The sequence below is a fragment of the Triticum dicoccoides genome, chromosome 3B (genome assembly GCF_002162155.2).
Source record: "Triticum dicoccoides isolate Atlit2015 ecotype Zavitan chromosome 3B, WEW_v2.0, whole genome shotgun sequence".
NCBI classification, from domain to species: domain Eukaryota; kingdom Viridiplantae; phylum Streptophyta; class Magnoliopsida; order Poales; family Poaceae; genus Triticum; species Triticum dicoccoides.
This window is the reverse complement of record NC_041385.1, coordinates 113,385,558-113,404,399: the sequence shown is the minus strand read 5'-3', so window position 1 is coordinate 113,404,399 and position 18,842 is coordinate 113,385,558.

Sequence of the window (18,842 nt, the reverse complement as noted above, 5' to 3'; positions counted from 1 at the left end):
CATGGTGCCCACAATGATATTTATTCCGCACTATGAAGTTGTATATTTTTATACTATATACAAAGTTAGTCATAATAAAGAGAAACGAAGAGCATCTCTCTCTCCATCGCATACCCCCCCATACGCCCCTTTCACGTATGCACACAAAACTATCTCCAGGTCCTCTAAAAGTAAGCCCCCAGAAAATTCATGCGTGTTTCATCTTTCTCTCGCGATATATGCAATGACGATCATTGTATTTGAAGCGAAAGCATGATACATACATTGGACTTCATAATCCACTCATTACGGTCACCGTTTACGTTTAGTGGTTATTATACAGTCACAGGCTCACCGTACAACTTTGTATTTGCTCATGACATGACTAGTTGACCAGTTAAACGCTCCACGTGGCACCTCTAGTGTTGCATCACATTATCTCACTACCATCGTGCTCACCTGTCGACTTGTATCTACTCTACATCTACACTATTATAAAATACATAAAATACACTCTTTTAAAAAACAGAGTTGGTGATGATGGTGTGCCTGCCATCCTGCAATATAGGCCGTCCGATTTATATCTCACGGATAGGAAAGAAACTATGGCAATTTTGCAAAAAGGTACCCACACACCTCTCCACATTTGCAAATAAGTCCTTCCCTCGTTCATCCTTTTCTCTCACAAGATAAACAAGTCATACAAATGCATCTTGATGTTACGTGCAACGCACAGGCATCTTGCTAGTAAGAATGAAAACAAACGACAAAAGAAAATATTTTGACGGTGGTTCGAAGTCATGACCGCGGGCACAGCGGACAAGGTGGCCTTGTATTGGTATGCTGAGCCGTCTGTTTTAACACATAGGAGCTGGTGTGGTGATTATACACACACGCACGCACGCACACGAACTCCATCCACGCAACACTCACACAAACACATGCACCCACGCACGCACGCAACACTCACACGTACACACGCAGCCATGCACGCACGCAACCCTCACACGTACACACGCACGCATGCATGCACACACCAGTACACCACACGACCAACACACACTCGCATGCTCAAGTGCTTGATGCGGAGTGATACTTTGGCATAATTTCAATGTAAATCTTCTTAATTGTGATATGAATATTCCAATCCGAAAGATACAAGACAAAAGTTCATATTGACATAAAAATAATAATACTTCAAGCATACTAGTCAAAGCAATCATGTCTTCTCAAAATAGCATGGCAAAAGAAGGTTCATCCCTACAAAATCATATAGTTAGGCTATGCTTCATTTTCGTCACACAAAGATGTTCCCAACTTCTATACCCCCGATGACAAGCCAAGCAATTGTTTCATACTTAAATAATCTCAAACTTTTTCAACCTTCATGCAATACATGAGCGTGAGCCATGGATATATCACTATGGGTGGAATAGAATATGATGATGGGGATTGTGTGGAGAAGACAAAAAAGGAGAAAGTCTCACGTTGACGAGGCTAATCAACAGGCTATGGAGATGCCCATCAATTGATATCAACATGAGGAGTAGGGATTGCCATGCAATGGATGCACTAGAGCTATGAATGCTCAACAAAAGAAAACTAGTGGGTGTGCATCCAACTTGCTTGCTCACGAAGACCTAGGGCATTTTGAGGAAGCCCATCGTAGGAATATACAAGCCAAGTTCTATAATGAAAAATTCCCACTAGTATATGAAAGTGATAACACATGAGACTCACTACATGAAAAGCATGGTGCTACTTTGAAGCACAATATATGAGACTCACTACATGAAGAACTAGGTGCTACTTTGAAGCACAAGTGTGGAAAAAGAGATAGTAGCATTGCCCTTTTTTTGGGCCTTTCTTTTTTTATTTTGGCCTTTCTCTCTTTTTTATTTTTATTTGGGCAATGCTCTAATAATGATGATCATCACACTTTTATAAATTACAACACAAGGATTACAACTCGAAACTTAGAACAAGATATGACTCTATATGAATGCCTCCGGCGGTGTACCGGGATGGTGCAATGAATCAAGAGTGACATGTATAAAAATAATGCTTGGTGGCTTTGCCACAAATACGATGTCAACTACAAGATCATGCAATGGCAATATGACAAAAGTAATGCATGTCATGATGATGATGGTGGAAGTTGCATGGCAATATATCTCGGAATGGCTATGGAAATGCCATAATAGGTAGGTATGGTGGCTGTTTTGAGGAAGATATAAAGAGGTTTATGTGTGATAGAGCTTATCGTATCACGGGGTTTGGATGCACCGGCGAAGTTTTCACCAACTCTCAAGGTGAGAAAGGGCAATGCACGGTACCGAAGAGGCTAGCAATGGCGGAAAGATGAGAGTGCGTATAATCCATGGACTCAACATTAGTCAAAAGAACTCATATACTTATTGCAAAAATTTAGAAGTCATCAAAAATTCAAGTACTACGCGCATGCTCCTAGGGGGATAGATTGGTAGGAAAAGACCATCGCTCGTCCCCGACCGCCACTCATAAGGATGCACAAGTCAGGTACACTTCATGTTTCAAATTTGTTACATAACTTTAACCATACGTGCATGCTACGGGATTTGCAAACTTCAACACAAGTATTTCTCAAATTCATAATCACCCAACTAGCACGACTATGATATTATCACCTCCATATCTCAAAACAATTATCAAGCATCAAACTTATCTTAGTATTCAACGCACTCAAAAGAAAGTTTCACATATCTTGAACACCAAGTATATTAACATTAAGCAAATTACCATGCTATTAATGACTCTCAAAATAATCTAAGTGAAGCATGAGAGATCAAGTTTCTTTAAAACAATTCCACCACCGTGCTCTAAAATATCTAAGTGAAGTACTAGAGCAAAAATTATCACGCTCAAAAGATATAAGCGAAGCACTATGAGCAAAACTAGCAAGCTCAAAAGATATAAGCGAAACACATAGAGTATTCTAACAAATTCCAAATCATATATGGCTCTCTCAAAAAGGTGTGTACAGCAAGGATTATTGTGGTAAACTAACAAGCAAAGACGCAAATAATACAAGACGCTCCAAGCAAAACACATATCATGTTGGTGAATAAAAATATAGCTCCAAGTAAATTACCGATGGAAGTGGATGAAAGAGGGGATGCCTTCCGGGGCATCCCCAAGCTTTGAATTTTTGGTGTCCTTGGATTATCTTGGGGGTGCCATGGGCATCCCCAAGCTTAGGCTCTTGCCACTCCTTGTTCCATAATCCATCAAAAGAATTCACCCAAAACTTGAAAACTTCACAACACAAAACTCAATAGAAATCTCGTGAGCTCCGTTAGAGAAAGAAAACAAAAGACTACTTCAAGGTACTGTAATGAACTCATTCTTTATTTGAATTGGTGTTAAACCTACTGTATTCCAACTTCTCTATGGTTTATAAACTATTTTACTAGCCATAGATTCATCAAAATAAGCAAACAACACACGCAAAACAGAATCTGTCAAAAACAGAACAGTCTATAGCAATCTGTAACTAACGCAAACTTCTGGAACTCTAAAAATTCCAACCAAAATAGGAAGTACTGGAAAATTTGTTTATTGATCAGCAGAAAAACGAATCAATGCAAAAGCACGTTCCTGTGATTTATTGAATTTTTTCTCGTGAGCGCAAAGTTTCTGTTTTTCAGCAGAATCAAATCAACTATCATCATAGCTTATCCTATAGGTTCTACTTGGCACAAACACTAATTAAAACATAAAACCACATCCAAACAGAAGGTATATGGATTACTTATTCCTAAACAGAAGCAAACACAAAAAACACAAAATAAAGTTGGGTTGCCTCCCAACAAGCGCTATCGTTTAACGCCCCTAGCTAGGCATAAAAGCGAGGATAGATCTAGGTATTGCCATCTTTGGTAGGCAATTCTTCAATGAGTCATCTACCTCCTTTAGAATTTTATTTCTTCCTAGTAATCATCAAATTTTCAGGCAAAAGATTGAAAAATTCATCTATAGCAAATGGTTCCTTAATGATGGTAAAAAGATTGGGATGAACACTTATAGATTTAAGATCCGCGGTTTCCGCACTAGATGATTCACCCTTATTCTTAGGAACATACATAAGCTTAGTATTTTTAGTAGAAGAACTTGGAGTGTTTTGAACGGAAGAAAAAGCGGTTCCCAAGTTGGTGATGATACCCTCAAGTTTATCGATTCTTGTAGAGTCTAGATTTATTTTTTCATTAACTATGGGTTCTTTTTCTTTAATATTTTTCAAAGTTATTCCTACCTTAGATCCATATTGGGTAATTTGATTGTGGATCTTTTTATCAAGATTTTCAATTGATTCAACGGTAGCAACTTTATTTTCAATAGCTTCAAGCCTTTGCATAACATGCTCCAAAGTTAACGTAGTTCCATTAATCAAAAGGGGTGGTGAGCCAAATATATCTATTAAAGCATTATAAGAATCAAAAGTATGGCTACCAAAAAAATTCCCTCCGGTAATGGTATCAAGGATGTATCTAAGCCAAGGATTAGCACCTACGTAAAAATTGCGAAGAAGAACTGAAGTAGATTGCTTCCTGGTAGATCTATTTTGAGCATTGCAAATTCTATACCAAGCATCTTTTAGATTTTCTCCCTCCCTTTGCTTAAAATTTAGAACTTCATTCTCGGGAGATAATGGAGAAGTTAATAAACTAGTCATTATGACAAGATAATAAGCTAGGCATAAAAGCAAGGATAGATCTAGGTATTGCCATCTTTGGTAGGCAATCCATAAGTGGCTCTCATGATAGATTCATATGGTAATTTTTATTTTCTTTCTAGGGAAGTGTTCCATACCCTTCTTTAAGGGAAATTGGAATCTAATATTCCCTTCCTTCATATCAATAATTGCACCAATCGTTCTAAGGAAAGGTCTACTAAGAATAATAGGACATGAAGGATTGCAATCTATATCAAGAACGATAAAATCTACGGGCACATAATTCCTATTTGCAACAATAAGAACATCATTAATTCTTCCCATATGCTTTTTAATAGTGGAATCCGCAAGATGCAAGTTTAGAGAGCAATCATCAATATCACGGAAATCTAGCAAATCACATAAAGTTTTGGGAATAGTAGAGACACTAGCACCCAAATCACACAAAGCATGAAACTCATAATTTTTAATTTTAATTTTGATAGTAGGTTCCCACTGATCATGGAGTTTCCTAGGGATAGAAACTTTCAACTCAAGCTTTTCTTCATAAGATTGCATCAAGGCATCAACAATGTGTTCGGTAAAGGCTTTATTTTGACTATAAGCATGAGGAGATTCTAGCACGGATTGCAACAAGGAAATACAACCAATCAAAGAGCAATTTTCATAATTAAATTCCTTGAGATCCAAAATAGTGGGTTTAGCAACATCACGGTTTTTATTTATTTCAATCCCACTTTCATCAATTTCATCATCAAGATCTAGAAACTCCAAATTCTTAGAACGCCTTCTAGGTAAAGGAAGATAATATTCAGATTCATCAAGATTCATATTGCAAAACAAAGATTTAATGGGGGGCACATCAATAACTTTTAGATCTTCACCTTGATTTTCATAGGGATTCGGTTTAGCAGCCATCTTATTAACTAAGGTAGCTTGCAAATCCAAAATTTCAGCGGTCATCTTTTCAAGATGAGCAATTTGGGCCCTTATACCATCAAATTCTTTAGACATATCATCGAGTTCTTTATTCATAAAGCTCATAAAACTTTTTTGTTCCTTAAGTTCATTTCTAAAGAAATTATTGTGCTCAAATTGTAAAACCATAAATTTTCTAACATTGCTTTCGATCTCCTCTAGCCTTTTAAGGTGAAGGTCACCAAATCTAGGTAGATCCATCGCAACAAAAAGACAAAATAACACAAGAGCAAGCAGGAAGGCAAAGGGAAAAAGGCAAACGGGAAAGAGAGGAGGAGATTGGGAAAGAGAGGGCAAATAAAATGGCAAGGGTGAAGTGGGGGAGAGGAAAACGAGAGGCAAATGGCAAATAATGTAATGCGAGAGATAGGGATTGTGATGGGTACTTGGTATTGTTGGCTTGCTTGCGTCAGCCTCCCCGGCAACGGTGCCAGGAATTCTTCTTGCTACCTCTTGAGCACTGCGTTGGATTTCCCCGAAGAGGAGAGGATGATGCAGTAAAGTAGCGTAAGTATTTCCCTCAGTTTTTGAGAACCAAGGTATCAATCCAGTAGGAGACCATGCACAAGTCCCTCGTACCTACACAAAACGATAGCAACTCGCGACCAACGCTTAGGGGTTGTCAGTCCCTTCACGGTCACTTACGAGAGTGAGATCTGATAGAGATAATATTTTTGGTATTTTTGATAGATAGATGCAAAGTAAAAAGTAAAGGCAAAGTAAAAACAAAGCAAGTAAATAAAGTGATATAGATTGATATGATGAGAATAGACCCGGGGGACATAGGTTTCACTAGTGGCTTCTCTCAAGGGCATAAGTATTCTACGATGGGTGAACAAATTACTGTTGAGCAATTGACAGAATTGAGCATAGTTATGAGTATATCTAGGCAATGATCATGTATATAGGCATCACGTCCAAAACAAGTAGATCGATACGATTCTGCATCTACTACTATTACTCCACTCATCGACCGCTATCCAGCATGCATCTAGAGTATTAAGTAAAAACAGAGTAAAGCCGTAAGCAAGATGACATGATGTAGAGGGATAAATTCATGCAATATGATAAAAAACCCATCTTGTTATCCTCGATGGAAACAATACAATACGTGCCTTGCAACTCTTTCTGTCACTCAGTAAGGACACCGCAAGATTGAACCCAAAGATAAGCACTTCTCCCATTGCAAGAACTACCAATCTAGTTGGCCAAACCAAATAAGATAATTCGAAGAGACTTGCAAAGATAACTCAATCATACATAAAAAAATTCAGAGAAGAATCAAATATTTTCCATAGATAATACTGGATCATAAACCCACAATTCATCGGTCTCAACAAACACACCGCAAAAAGAAGATTACATCAAATAGATCTCCACGAGAGAGGGGGAGAACATTGTATTGAGATCCAAAAAGAAAGAAGAAGCCATCTAGCTACTAGCTATGGACCCGAAGGTCTGAAGTAAACTACTCACACTTCATCGGAGGGGCTATGGTGATGATGTAGAAGCCCTCCGTGGTGGATGCCCCCTCCGATGGAGCTCCGGAACAGGTCCCAAGATGGGATCTCGTGGATACAGAAAGTTGCGGCGGTGGAATTAGGTTTTTGGCTCCCCTCCTGATCGTTCGGGGATACGTAGGTATATATAGGAGGAAGGAGTATGTCGGTGGAGCTCCGAGGGGCCCACGAGGTAGGGGGCGCGCCCAGGGGGGGGGGGCACCCTCCACCCTCGTGACCGCCTATGGCGCTTCTTGGAGTAGGGTCCAAGTCTCCTGGGTCACGTTCGGTTGGAAAATCACGATCCGGAAGGTTTCATTCCGTTTGGACTCCGTTTGATATTCTGTTTCTTCGAAATACTGAAAAAGGCAAAAAACAACAATTCTGGGCTGGGCCTCCGGTTAACAGGTTAGTCCCAAAAATAATATAAAAGTGGAATATAAAGCCCAATATAGTCCAAAACAGTAGATAAAGTAGCATGGAGCAATAAAAAATTATAGATACGTTGGAGACGTATCAGTGCTCAACCTACACGTGCATGCGCACACATCAGGCCCTGACAGACACATACACAACCAGGTGATTCCCGCGCACGGGTTGGAGCCTTGTCGTGCCTGCGTAAATTTGTGTTTATCGGACCTTTTCCCTATGCGAACTGACAGGTGGGACCCACAAGGAATGTGGTCAATTTAACTAGTCAACATGGCGCCACGCATACTATTTGGCCGGTCAACAGAGTGCAATCCGATGCTGAACTGTTAGCAAGTGACCGGATAATCACCGCAAAACGTATATAGTGACCGTAATCAACTTATTCTGAAGTTCGGTGACTGTATTAGGGTTTTCTCTCTGTAGGCCCTCCAAAACTACATCTCTACACGTTCTCGCATGTTACATCTAACAACTATGCAATACAGCACTACTACTACACTCTAACACAATAAATCATATGTGTTTTAGTTTTACTAGATATCATATTGTTACTTATAATTATTCAGTTTGCATACATTAAAATTGCCTTTGAAATGTATGGCCAGTATCATCTACCCCGCGGGAAAAATCCCGCCCTTTCCTGTTTAATCGGGTTTGTATCGATGGATCATGCGAAATAGCAAAACTATAGTACTATACAGTACAAGTGACAGTTCAATGGGCCGTCGTGTCGTCTACTCCTCCGTCGTAAGAGTGGAGCGCTTGCTTTCATAAATCTTCTAGTCCCTTTCGCCGACATGTGGGACATCAAGCTACCGGGTCCACGTGCCATACCGAAATATAGTGCAGAGCAGCCAGGGTGAAGCACCCCAGTCATGGCACCGGAGTAGTAATGAGCAATGAGGCGTCAAATCACAAAGCTGCACCTTTCCCGCAGTTAAGTTGGAGGGACGAAGTAATAATGCTAAAAAAATAAGTTGGAGGGACGAAGCAACCATCATTTCACTCGTTGCTGAATCCGCTTCTCCCTCATCTTCTTCAACTTAACCACGTGTTGCTTCTGCCGTTGTTCTGCCTCATGTGGGACGCGGATCAGCTTGGTAAAGCACTGACACGTGGGACCGCATGTTAGCAAACCGCTAGGACAACGTCCTCCAAAAATAAGAAACCTCCCCCGCCATCCGGGCGACAAAATCACCTCCTTTTTACTAATATTTGATTCTATAATTTTTTAGATCAATATAATTGAGATTTGTATAGATAGCACACAGGATCAAAACCAAGTGGTACGGTTAAGGGCATCCACAATGTGTAGCCAAATGTGAAAATAGCTTTTGGCATCGTGGGAACCATTGTGGACGGTGTTGCCAAAGCCAAAAAGATGGAACCGAAGCTCCCTGATTGATTGATTGAAGGAATAGAAAAATGCAACGTCTCTCCTCTTTCTCCCATGCTTGGACGCATGTAGTGCAGTATAGAGCACAGAGTCTACTCCCCTGTCCCTTCTATCACAAATCACAAAGCAGTGAGGCATCAAATCACAAAGCACGGACGAAGCAACGATCATTTCACTCTTCGCTGACTCCGCTTCTCCATCGTCTTCTTCGAGAAACCATCTCACCGCACTAGTACTCCTAGTAGTAGTACTAGTAAAGGACTTCCTGGATGCAAATAAGGCGGTTGTCTCGGCTTGCAGGCGGCACTTGCGAATGACTTACCGTGGTCTCCCTCAATGGTGTTCTCCTTCGAACGGACTTTGCCAAACCACAAAAAAAATCGTCGACGTCACCGCAATGGGCAAGGAATTCAAATATAGTTACTACCTCCATTTTTTGTACACAAGGCCAGTATATCAAAATTACAATTTGCAAAGGGCCACTAATACTAATCGAGGCAAAATTGATGGGGTTAGCAACGAAGGACATTAATATCCCCTGCATGCATGCGGAAGTGAGAAGGTTCATTTGCATGGCGCTGCATTAATCAAGCGATGAGGAGTGAGATGGTTAGCTCTTTGGTCTTTCGAGAAAAAAATATGCATTAATTGACACGTGAAACGAGGATTTGTATCGAAGGAAAACCCCGTCTTTGTTTTTTAACACTAGTACTCCTAGTACGTACGTACTTATCCTGTTTGGGTCTAGGACTTGCATTGCCAAACTTTGCCACACATTTTTGCCAAGCTTGCCTAAAGTTTTCAAAATGAGAAGGAGGTACACTTGCGCACGGCTGTCGTGGTCGCACCGCACCCTCACATGGTCGCTCCTGCACGCCGTGGTCGCACCGTACCCTCACACAGTCGCTCCTACACGCCGCAAACCCAACCAAGGGAATGCACCCTCACTGATACGTGCTGTCGCATGTGAACAAACCAAACTCAGCCATCCTATCGCTGATACATAATTTTCGTTCATAGAGTATGTTTATCCAACCGCATGTTGGGGAGTATTCGTACGGCCCGTGCGGTGGTCTGTTGGGGAAGAAGAAGAGGTGAGGAAGAAGGAAAGAAGGGTTAGGAGACGTAGGATATTCATCCAACCGCCTGAAATGGTAGACTATCCCAAGTCAGGCGACTTGCATAACAAATAGTATGTTTTTACACAGCAAAGGATCCATAAAAACAACAACATAAAGAAAAACTATCACTGCTCACGGAAAGAGATGGCCTCGTCGTCTTTGGCTACCGGCGCGAACCAGCCGTCGCTGCCGACGTGCGTCTCCGCACCGTGGTTGTCCTCGTCCTCCAGCTACTCGTTCAAGCGGAGTGTGCGGGCGCTTTGCACGGACGAGAGCACAACCCGGTTCAAGTCGAGGACGTCCGGTTCTGCCTACAGGAGGGCCTCGATGGCAGCGGCATCCGCGCGCTCCGCGTCGAGTTGAGCCTCCGCCGCCCGATTCAAGTCCAGGACTTTCGGTTCTGCCTACAGGAGGGCGTCGATGAGGGCGGCATCCACGCGCTCTACGTCGAGTCGAGTCTCTACCACCCGGTTCATGTCCAGGACGTCCGGTTCCGCCTGCAGGAGAGCCTCGATGGCAGCGGCATGCGCGCGCTCCGCGTAGAGTTGAGCCTCTGCCTCCCGGTCCTCCTTTAGTGAACCGCTGGTCTGCCTGCACCATGGGGGACTCGGACGCCGGCACGAAGTCGACGTCCATCATATCATACCCATCGGGGGCCTTCTGCGCCGCGACCTCCGCATTGAACATTGGATCAGCTTCCTCCTCCTCGTAGGTTGGCTCCAGAGAACTCGGGGATTGGCTCGCCGCAAAGCGAGCTTGGGAACGGAGGTCTGTGGCACCGACCGCCGCCGCGATTTCTGCGCTGCGCTCCGGCGTCAGCATCTTGTAGTAAGCGATCTTGCGGTGCACCATGGCTTTCCGGCGAACTAGGGGATGCTTGATGCAGGCTAGGGGATCGAAAGGTGGGGTAATGGGCTGGAGATTTCGTGTGGTTTTAGGGCAGTGGCTGGCGTAGGCCGAGCAGCAAAGGTTCTGGTGTGAATAGTGGTTCCGGTGACGACCGGTCAATCGGTTTTGACTGTACATCACTCTTGTCGCATTCGCGTTGTAGCCCGGCACGCTGGACCCTCCACGTCGCTCACCGAATGGAACACGCTTCGTCTTGCGCTTTCGCTCGCTTGTGGGACCATAGTTGAGAGCAAACCGACATCCCTCCCCCTCCCCCGCCCGCGTCATTTATTATACCACCACTCCCTCCGTTTTATGCGGAGTAAATAAAAACAGAGGGAGTATACTACGGATGAGGATCCCCTGACGTGGTCGAACCCATTGAGTAACTAACATGCGGGGCCTAGGAAGCATGGGGTCCGCAAGTAAGTGACGGAAAGGGAGGGTAAGGCAGGGATACCTACGTCAGAGGATCCACTTCCACTATACTACTTGTTGGAAATATGCCGTAGAGGCAATAATAAAATGGTTACTATTATATTTCCTTGTTCATGATAATTGTCTATTGTTCATGCTATAATTGTATTAACTGGAAACCGTGATACATGTGTGAATACATAGACCACAACATGTCCCTCGTGAGCCTCTAGTTTACTAGCTCGTTGATCAATAGATAGTTATGGTTTCCTGACCATGGACATTGGATGTCATTGATAACGGGATCACATCATTAGGAGAATGATGTGATGGACAAGACCCAACCCTGAGAATAGCACAAGATCGTGTAGTTCGTTTGCTAACAGCTTTTCTAATGTCAAGTATCATTTCCTTAGACCATGAGATTGTGCAACTCCCGGATACCGTAGGAATGTTTTGGGTGTTCCAAACGTCAGAAAGTAACTGGGTGTCTATAATGGTGCTCTACGGGTATCTCCGAAAGTGTCTGTTGGGTTGGCACAAATCGAGACTGGGATTTGTCACTCCGTGTGACGGAGAGGTATCTCTGGGCCCACTCGGTAATGCATCATCATAATGAGCTCAATTTGACTAAGTAGTTAGTCACGGGATCATGCATTACGGAACGAGTAAAGTGACTTGCCGGTAACGAGATTGAACGAGGTTTTGGGATACCACGATGGAATCTCGGGCAAGTAACGTACCGATTAACAAAGGGAATTGTATACGGGATTGCTTGAATCCTTGACATCATGGTTCATCTGATGAGATCATCTTGGAACATGTGGGAGCCAACATGGGTATCCAGATCCTGCTGTTGGTTATTGGCCAGAGAGCTGTCTCGGTCTTGTCTGCATGGTTCCCGAACCCGTAGGGTCTACACACTTAAGGTTCGGTGATGCTAGAGTTGTTATGGGAAATAGTGTGCAGTTACCGAAGGTAGTTCGGAGTCCCGGATGTGATCCCGGACGTCACAAGGAGTTTCGGAATGGTCCGGTGGTGTAGATTTATATATGGGAAGTCCTATTTTGGCCACCGGAAAATGTTTGAGATTTTTCGATTTTGTACCGGGAAGGTTCTAGAAGGTTCCGGAGTGGGGCCCACCTGCATGGGGGGACCCACATGAACATGGGTAGTGGGGGCAAGGCCCCACACCCCTAGTCAAGGCGCACAAAGATCCCCCCTTAGAAGGAATAAGATCATATCCCGAAGGGATAAGATCAAGATCCCTAAAAAAGGGGGATAACAATCGGTGGGGAAGGAAATGATGAGATTTCCTTCCTCCCACCTTTGCCAACGCCCCAATGGACTTGGAGGGCAAGAAGCCAGCCCCCTCCACCCCTATATATAGTGGGGAGGCGCATGGGAGCTTCACCCTTCCCCTGGCGCAGCCCTCTCCCTCCCCAACACCTCCTCCTCCGTAGTAGTGCTTGGCGAAGCTCTGCCGGAGAACTTCAAACTCCACCACCACGCCGTCGTGCTGCTGGAGCTCTCCCTCAACTTCTCCTCTCCCCTTACTGGATCAAGAAGGAGGAGACGTCCCCGGGCTGTACGTGTGTTGAACCCGGAGGCACCGTTGTTTGGTGGTTAGATCGGATTCGGCCGCTGTCGTGGATTTGTCACGACAGATGTCCTAGCGAAAGGACTTAGTCGTGGAGCCATCGCTACGAGTTTACTTGAAGGGGTTAAAGCGGACACAAAGACACGTGGGTTTATACTAGTTCGGCCCCTTCGATGAAGGTAAAAGCCTACGTCTAGTTGTGATAGAATTGATGTGGTCTCGATGGCTAGGGAGCAAACAAGCTTCGCCTAGGCCCGAGTTGTGGTTGTCCCCTGAACCGCCGCCGGGTCGTCCCCTTATATACACGGGTGACGCCCGTCGGTCCATAGAGTCCCAGCCGGTTCATATTCGTATCCCGGTCGGTATCTCTCTATTCCTAACTTACAATACAAGCTATACATCAGGTCGGTTTTACTGATACAGATTCTAAACCGACTATAGGCCTTGGGCCTTCACCTGCTTATACCACTATGACGTTAACCCGGCCCAAGTAAGCCGGTTTACGCCCAGTGGTAATATGCCCAACATTAGGCCCCAGATTGATTTGAACTGGTTCATGTCAATCCTTCACACCATCTTGCGTCTTGGATGTCTTCTGTTAATTGGCAAATCTCCATGTCGTCATCATTTTTGGTCACTGTAAACCGGCATGACATCATCAGTTTTGGCTACTATAAACCGGCATGACGTCATTATGAAATTCATAACGCCCTCTTAATGACAGCTCCTGGATTCGCGCGTTTGACCTAGCTCAGTTGCCTTATAAATAAGACCGAAGGGTCATTTCCTTCTTCTTCCCCTTCGTCCCTTCTTCTTCTTCTTCCTTACGTCGCCGGCCTTGGAGCTCCGCCACCACCGTCGACCTCTGCCTCGTCTCAGGCCGCTGCATCAACCTGCACGTACCAGAGTGTCACGGTGTCTTTCCGCATCCTCTCCGTTCCTGGTAAGTTCTCTCTCCCTCTTAACCTAGATCTATTCTTAGGGTTCCATGTTCCTGCTATGTTCATCGCGCGTTCATAGCTGCTCTCTGATCTTGAATGCATCCGTGAACTCTTGCTGTGTTTAGTAGCGATCCCTTTAGCATCCGCTTACCATTTCTCATCCAGACTTATAGATCTCCCGCATCTATCCACTCAATGGTTCACTTCTGTTTCCGTCTTAGTCTTCAAAATACTTCCTGTTTTTTTATGAGCTTGCTGTAGATCCGTGGCTGTAACATAACTTTGTGAAACTTGTTTATGCATAACTAGTTATCTATAGTTTCGATTGCTTCCGATACTTAGGCCAGGCGGTTTAACTTCACCATAGAGAAAAAATAGCTAGACCAGTATATATATCATTAGTCCCCTGGTTGAACTGCCAGAATCCATCTGATGCTGCGTTGTAGAAGACCGGTTTATGGTACTGCCTCCGGTTTACCGTAATTAGATCACCACCGTTTTATCCGGCATATGCTTGAACCGAATCATTTATTCCTTGTAGATCTTGTCATGGCCAAACAAGTGTACGAGTGCAATTGGGTTCCCTCCCGTGTCACAGAATCACAGCTGAACGACCTAGTCCTGATTGGTGCTTTGGATAGCAAAGACACGATTCATTGGAGGGTTCCTGGAGATGAATGTCCTCCTACACCCCAGGAAGGAGAGGTCGTGGTCTTCACAGATCATATGGCCCGGGGCTTCAAACCGCCCGGCTCCAAATTTTATCGGGACGTGTTAGCCAACTTTCAACTCCGTCCACAGGATATTGGCCCCAACTCCGTCACCAACCTATGTCACTTTCAAGTACTTTCTGAGGCATACCTTCAAGAGGAGCCTTCCGTCGAGTTATTCAGGGACCTCTTTCATCTGAACCGTCATACTGAATTCACTGACGGCCCTAATACCGAACTGGGCGGTATGGCCATTCAGAAGAGGAAAGAAATCACCTACCCTCACGTCAAACTCCATACTCACCCCAAGGAATGGAACTTAACTTGGTTTTATTGCAACGATACATCTCCTGACAACGAAAATCCCTTGCCTGGCTTCCGTCCGGAACGGCTCAGCAACACTCACCCCTTTCCACAAAGGCTAAACGCCAAGGAGAGAATTAAATATGCTCCTCAACTGTCCAAGCTCCGGGCCTTCATGGCCAACGGTTTAACATGAATAGACCTTGCATGCTGCTGGATATCATGGAGTATTTTGCCTCTAAGCCGGCGCCCAAATTTGATGTGTGAGTATACTGATAGTGTCGATGACCCACTCCGACACACTAAAATCCAACTCCCTGAGGATGAAGTCACAGAATCTGTGAAGAAGATGCTGAATGAACCGGAGCACCTCTGTGCTCAAACCGGTCTGCTTCCGTATTGCACCACCAACAAACCGCCAGCGGTAATATTTCAATTGCTTTATTGTTGATCCGAGTTACTATTTTATATGTTCAACATTTTAATTGCTGCTGATCCAGGGTGATAATCCGTTCTGGAGTAAGAAACTTCCTCAAGACAAAACGGAAAAGGCAGGACGGCCAACCCGGCCCAAGACCAAGGTTGTCAAGAAACCAGCTCATAAGAGAAAAACCACCGCTTCGTCTGACCCGGCCATTGATGATGATGTGGGTAAACCGGATCTTGAGATAGAACTTGATTCACTTGGCTTACTTTTTACACGCCTTATTGATGATGATGTTTGTCAGGATGATGCTGAAGCCAGCAATGCGGCTTTCGTTGAGGTAACCATTCTCTCTTCCGATTCAGAAATCTTGCCTTTGCCAAAATTCGCCGGGCAAACCGGAAAGTTAAATTTTCTCATCCTCTTGCTTATCTGGATTCCCAATTTCTTATGAAGACCCAGCAACACGAAGCTCGCCGCACAACCCGGCACAGTGGCCAGGTAGTTACCTCTGCCGGTTTACCAAACAGTCCGGTTCGAAAACGCCGCTCCGAGGTCTCCGACCTTTTTATTGATTTAAATTGTAAAGCGGGTTTCTTCCATCAACCTCTTAATCCATCCGACTCCGATTATCAGGTCACTTCTCATTCCTCATCTGGTGAATCGTCAGCCACCCAGCTACCACCTTTGAAAACAGTTGCTGGGTAAGTTCAACCGATCATATGCTTCGAGTATGCTGCGCAATGGTTTACACTTTTCCTTAATTTTTATCTTTTCTTCCAGGGCTAAACCGAAACCAAGCAAGAAAGCCCGCCTGGATAAAGCGGCTGAAGAAAATGTGGCCCCGGAACATGACCAAGCGCTGGATCATGAAGTGTTTATTTCTGAAGATATCCCCAATGACCCTCCTCTGCAAGATGACATTATTCCTGAAGAAGGTCTTACTAATGCTCCAGCGTCTGCTGATCCGCCTGCCAGTTCTGTCCAGATTGAAAAATCCCACACTCCTGCTGACAAAACGGCCGCACCAACCCAAACCGGCGAATCAAAAGATGATGAGGTTGTGATTACCGGTGTAGGCCGTTCTGAACCCGGGAATCCTGCCACTCTTACCAGGCATACCATCAAAGAGGATTCTTCCTCTTTGAATAAAGGAAAATGGGATGTCGAATTGGAAACATATGCCGCTCTGAATGTGCAAGATCTTCATTCTGGCTATTTAAACTGGCTTTACACTAGCCGTGACTGTGAAGCTGGCCTGGTCAAAATGATGAGGGATAAATTTGAGGTAAATTCCTTCTTTCTCTTCTGCTCTTGCATTCATCCCGGTAGCCCCCAAGGGCCGGTTTGTGACCTTGGTCAAACCGGGACTTGATCCTGAATATACAATTATTGAAATCCATCGGTATAACCCTCGAGGGCCGGTTTAGCATAATCAAACCGGGGCTAAAAAGCTGTCCTTAAAGCAGAACTTGATCAAATAGCCATTAGCCCCCAAGTGCCAAGTTGAATACTTGTATTGAGCTTGGGACTTTGTAGTTGAGAAATATCCAAAAAAATTGAAGATACATTAGCCCCCAAGTATCAGGCATATAACTTTGTTTATGTGGTTGGTACTTCAATTTCTTGTCTTGACTGTGAAATTTTTTAAAATGTCATCTGTATGCAGGCTGAGATTAAAATCAAGGAGGACCGAATTGCCGATTTGCAGGAGGCCCTGAAGACCCAGCAAGCTGAAACAGATAAAGCCAAGGAAGAATTAACCAGCGCTTTGAACACTGCTGAACGGCTGAAGAAAAATTTCAAGAAAGAGCGAGCTGACTGGGCCACTGATAAGGCCGATTTAACCAAAAGAGCAGAAAATGCTGAAGCGGCCCTTAAACCGGTGGTAGATGAACTGACGGCCGTACAGCTGCAAATACACTCCATGACTGCTGCTATCTTTGGTAAGCTCCTTATAACTTCTGTAATAAATTTGAATCTGCTGTATCATAAGTCCGGTTTGAGACCATTCCAATCCTTTTGTAGGCACACGTATTGGGCACTTAGGAAATGATGTTCGGAAGAAACTGAAAGCTGCCTACACCTTGATAGAACAATTGTGCACTGGAGCCCAACGGATCATCAGCACAGCTTCTCACAACAATCCGGCGCCCTCTTTAATCCAGGACACTCTTAGCAAGTTGTCAATGCTTCCAGCCCGGATTGAGGAGCTGAAAAAATCCGCTGCCCGAACCGGAGCCATCAATGCCTTAATCCGGGCAAAGGCATGGGTGCCCGACTTTGATCCTGTGGAAGCAGCTCAAGGCTATCCCAGTCTGAAAGAAGACGGCTCTGAGTTCGACGAAGAAGATTTAAGGGCTATAAACCGTGTAGTGCGCCCTCTGGCTTGCCAGCTAGCTGAAGAGGCGGATTTGACGCATTATCAAGCGCAATACAATGATCAAAACAAGCGAGTGCCTGCCCCAACTGTTGAAGCGGAGAATCTGATTCCTCCAATCCGTAAGCACACTTACGCCCCTGATATTGAACCGTCTTCCCTGATCCATGAAGAAGCTGTTTTCCAAGCTTTAATGGGAATCGACTGGACCACTGTTGATTTCCAGCCAATGGGTAGAGACGAGGAAGCTGAAGCAGCGGAGGACGAGGAGCAAGCTTGAACCGGAAGCCGGTTTGAAGTTCTATTTGAAACATCCTTCTACAGAAACAACAATTTTGTTTGGGCACCAGGCTGCCTTGTAATAGGATAGTTTAAACTTCTGCCTGGGATATGCCTTCGTGCATAAGCACTAAAGCTTTTGCTTGAAAACTTTAATTCATATTTCCTGCAATCAGAAAAAATTTGAACTTCGGTAGCGGTTATATCACAGCCGGATTATGATCTTGATATGTGTATCAGAAATATAACAAACACATGATACACAAATACCTTCCATGTTTGGGTATAAAGCTGGTTTACCCAAGCCTGAAGCGGTGGTTTTATAAACCAATACCGTCAAAAAAGGGAGAAAGTAGCCCCCGTACAAACCGTGCTGACTTAATACAAGCCCCCTGGTTATTCCATGAGTGTAACAGGGAAAAGGTAAACCGGGAGACTCCTCCAGACTAGAAGGGGGATCAAAAATCATTGGCTGAACCGGAAAAAATATACTTGTCGACATAAAGAAATCCAGCAAAAACAAAAACGAACAAACCATGAAAACAAGATGGAAACGAAAGTAATGATAAAAACCATTCGCAAAAATATGCTATTAAGCTGTTCAGATGGCATTACCATGCTCGGAAAGGATCAAGGCCCCCAATAGGGGTGACAATGATTCAAGTCAGCCAGGTCCCCAAATGACTCGTGGCATATATGCCAAATCAAGAGGCGTAGCAATGGCTCGGGCCCAACCATGCTCCCAAGTGATTTTGTGGCCTTAGGCCGACCAAAAGGCATTACT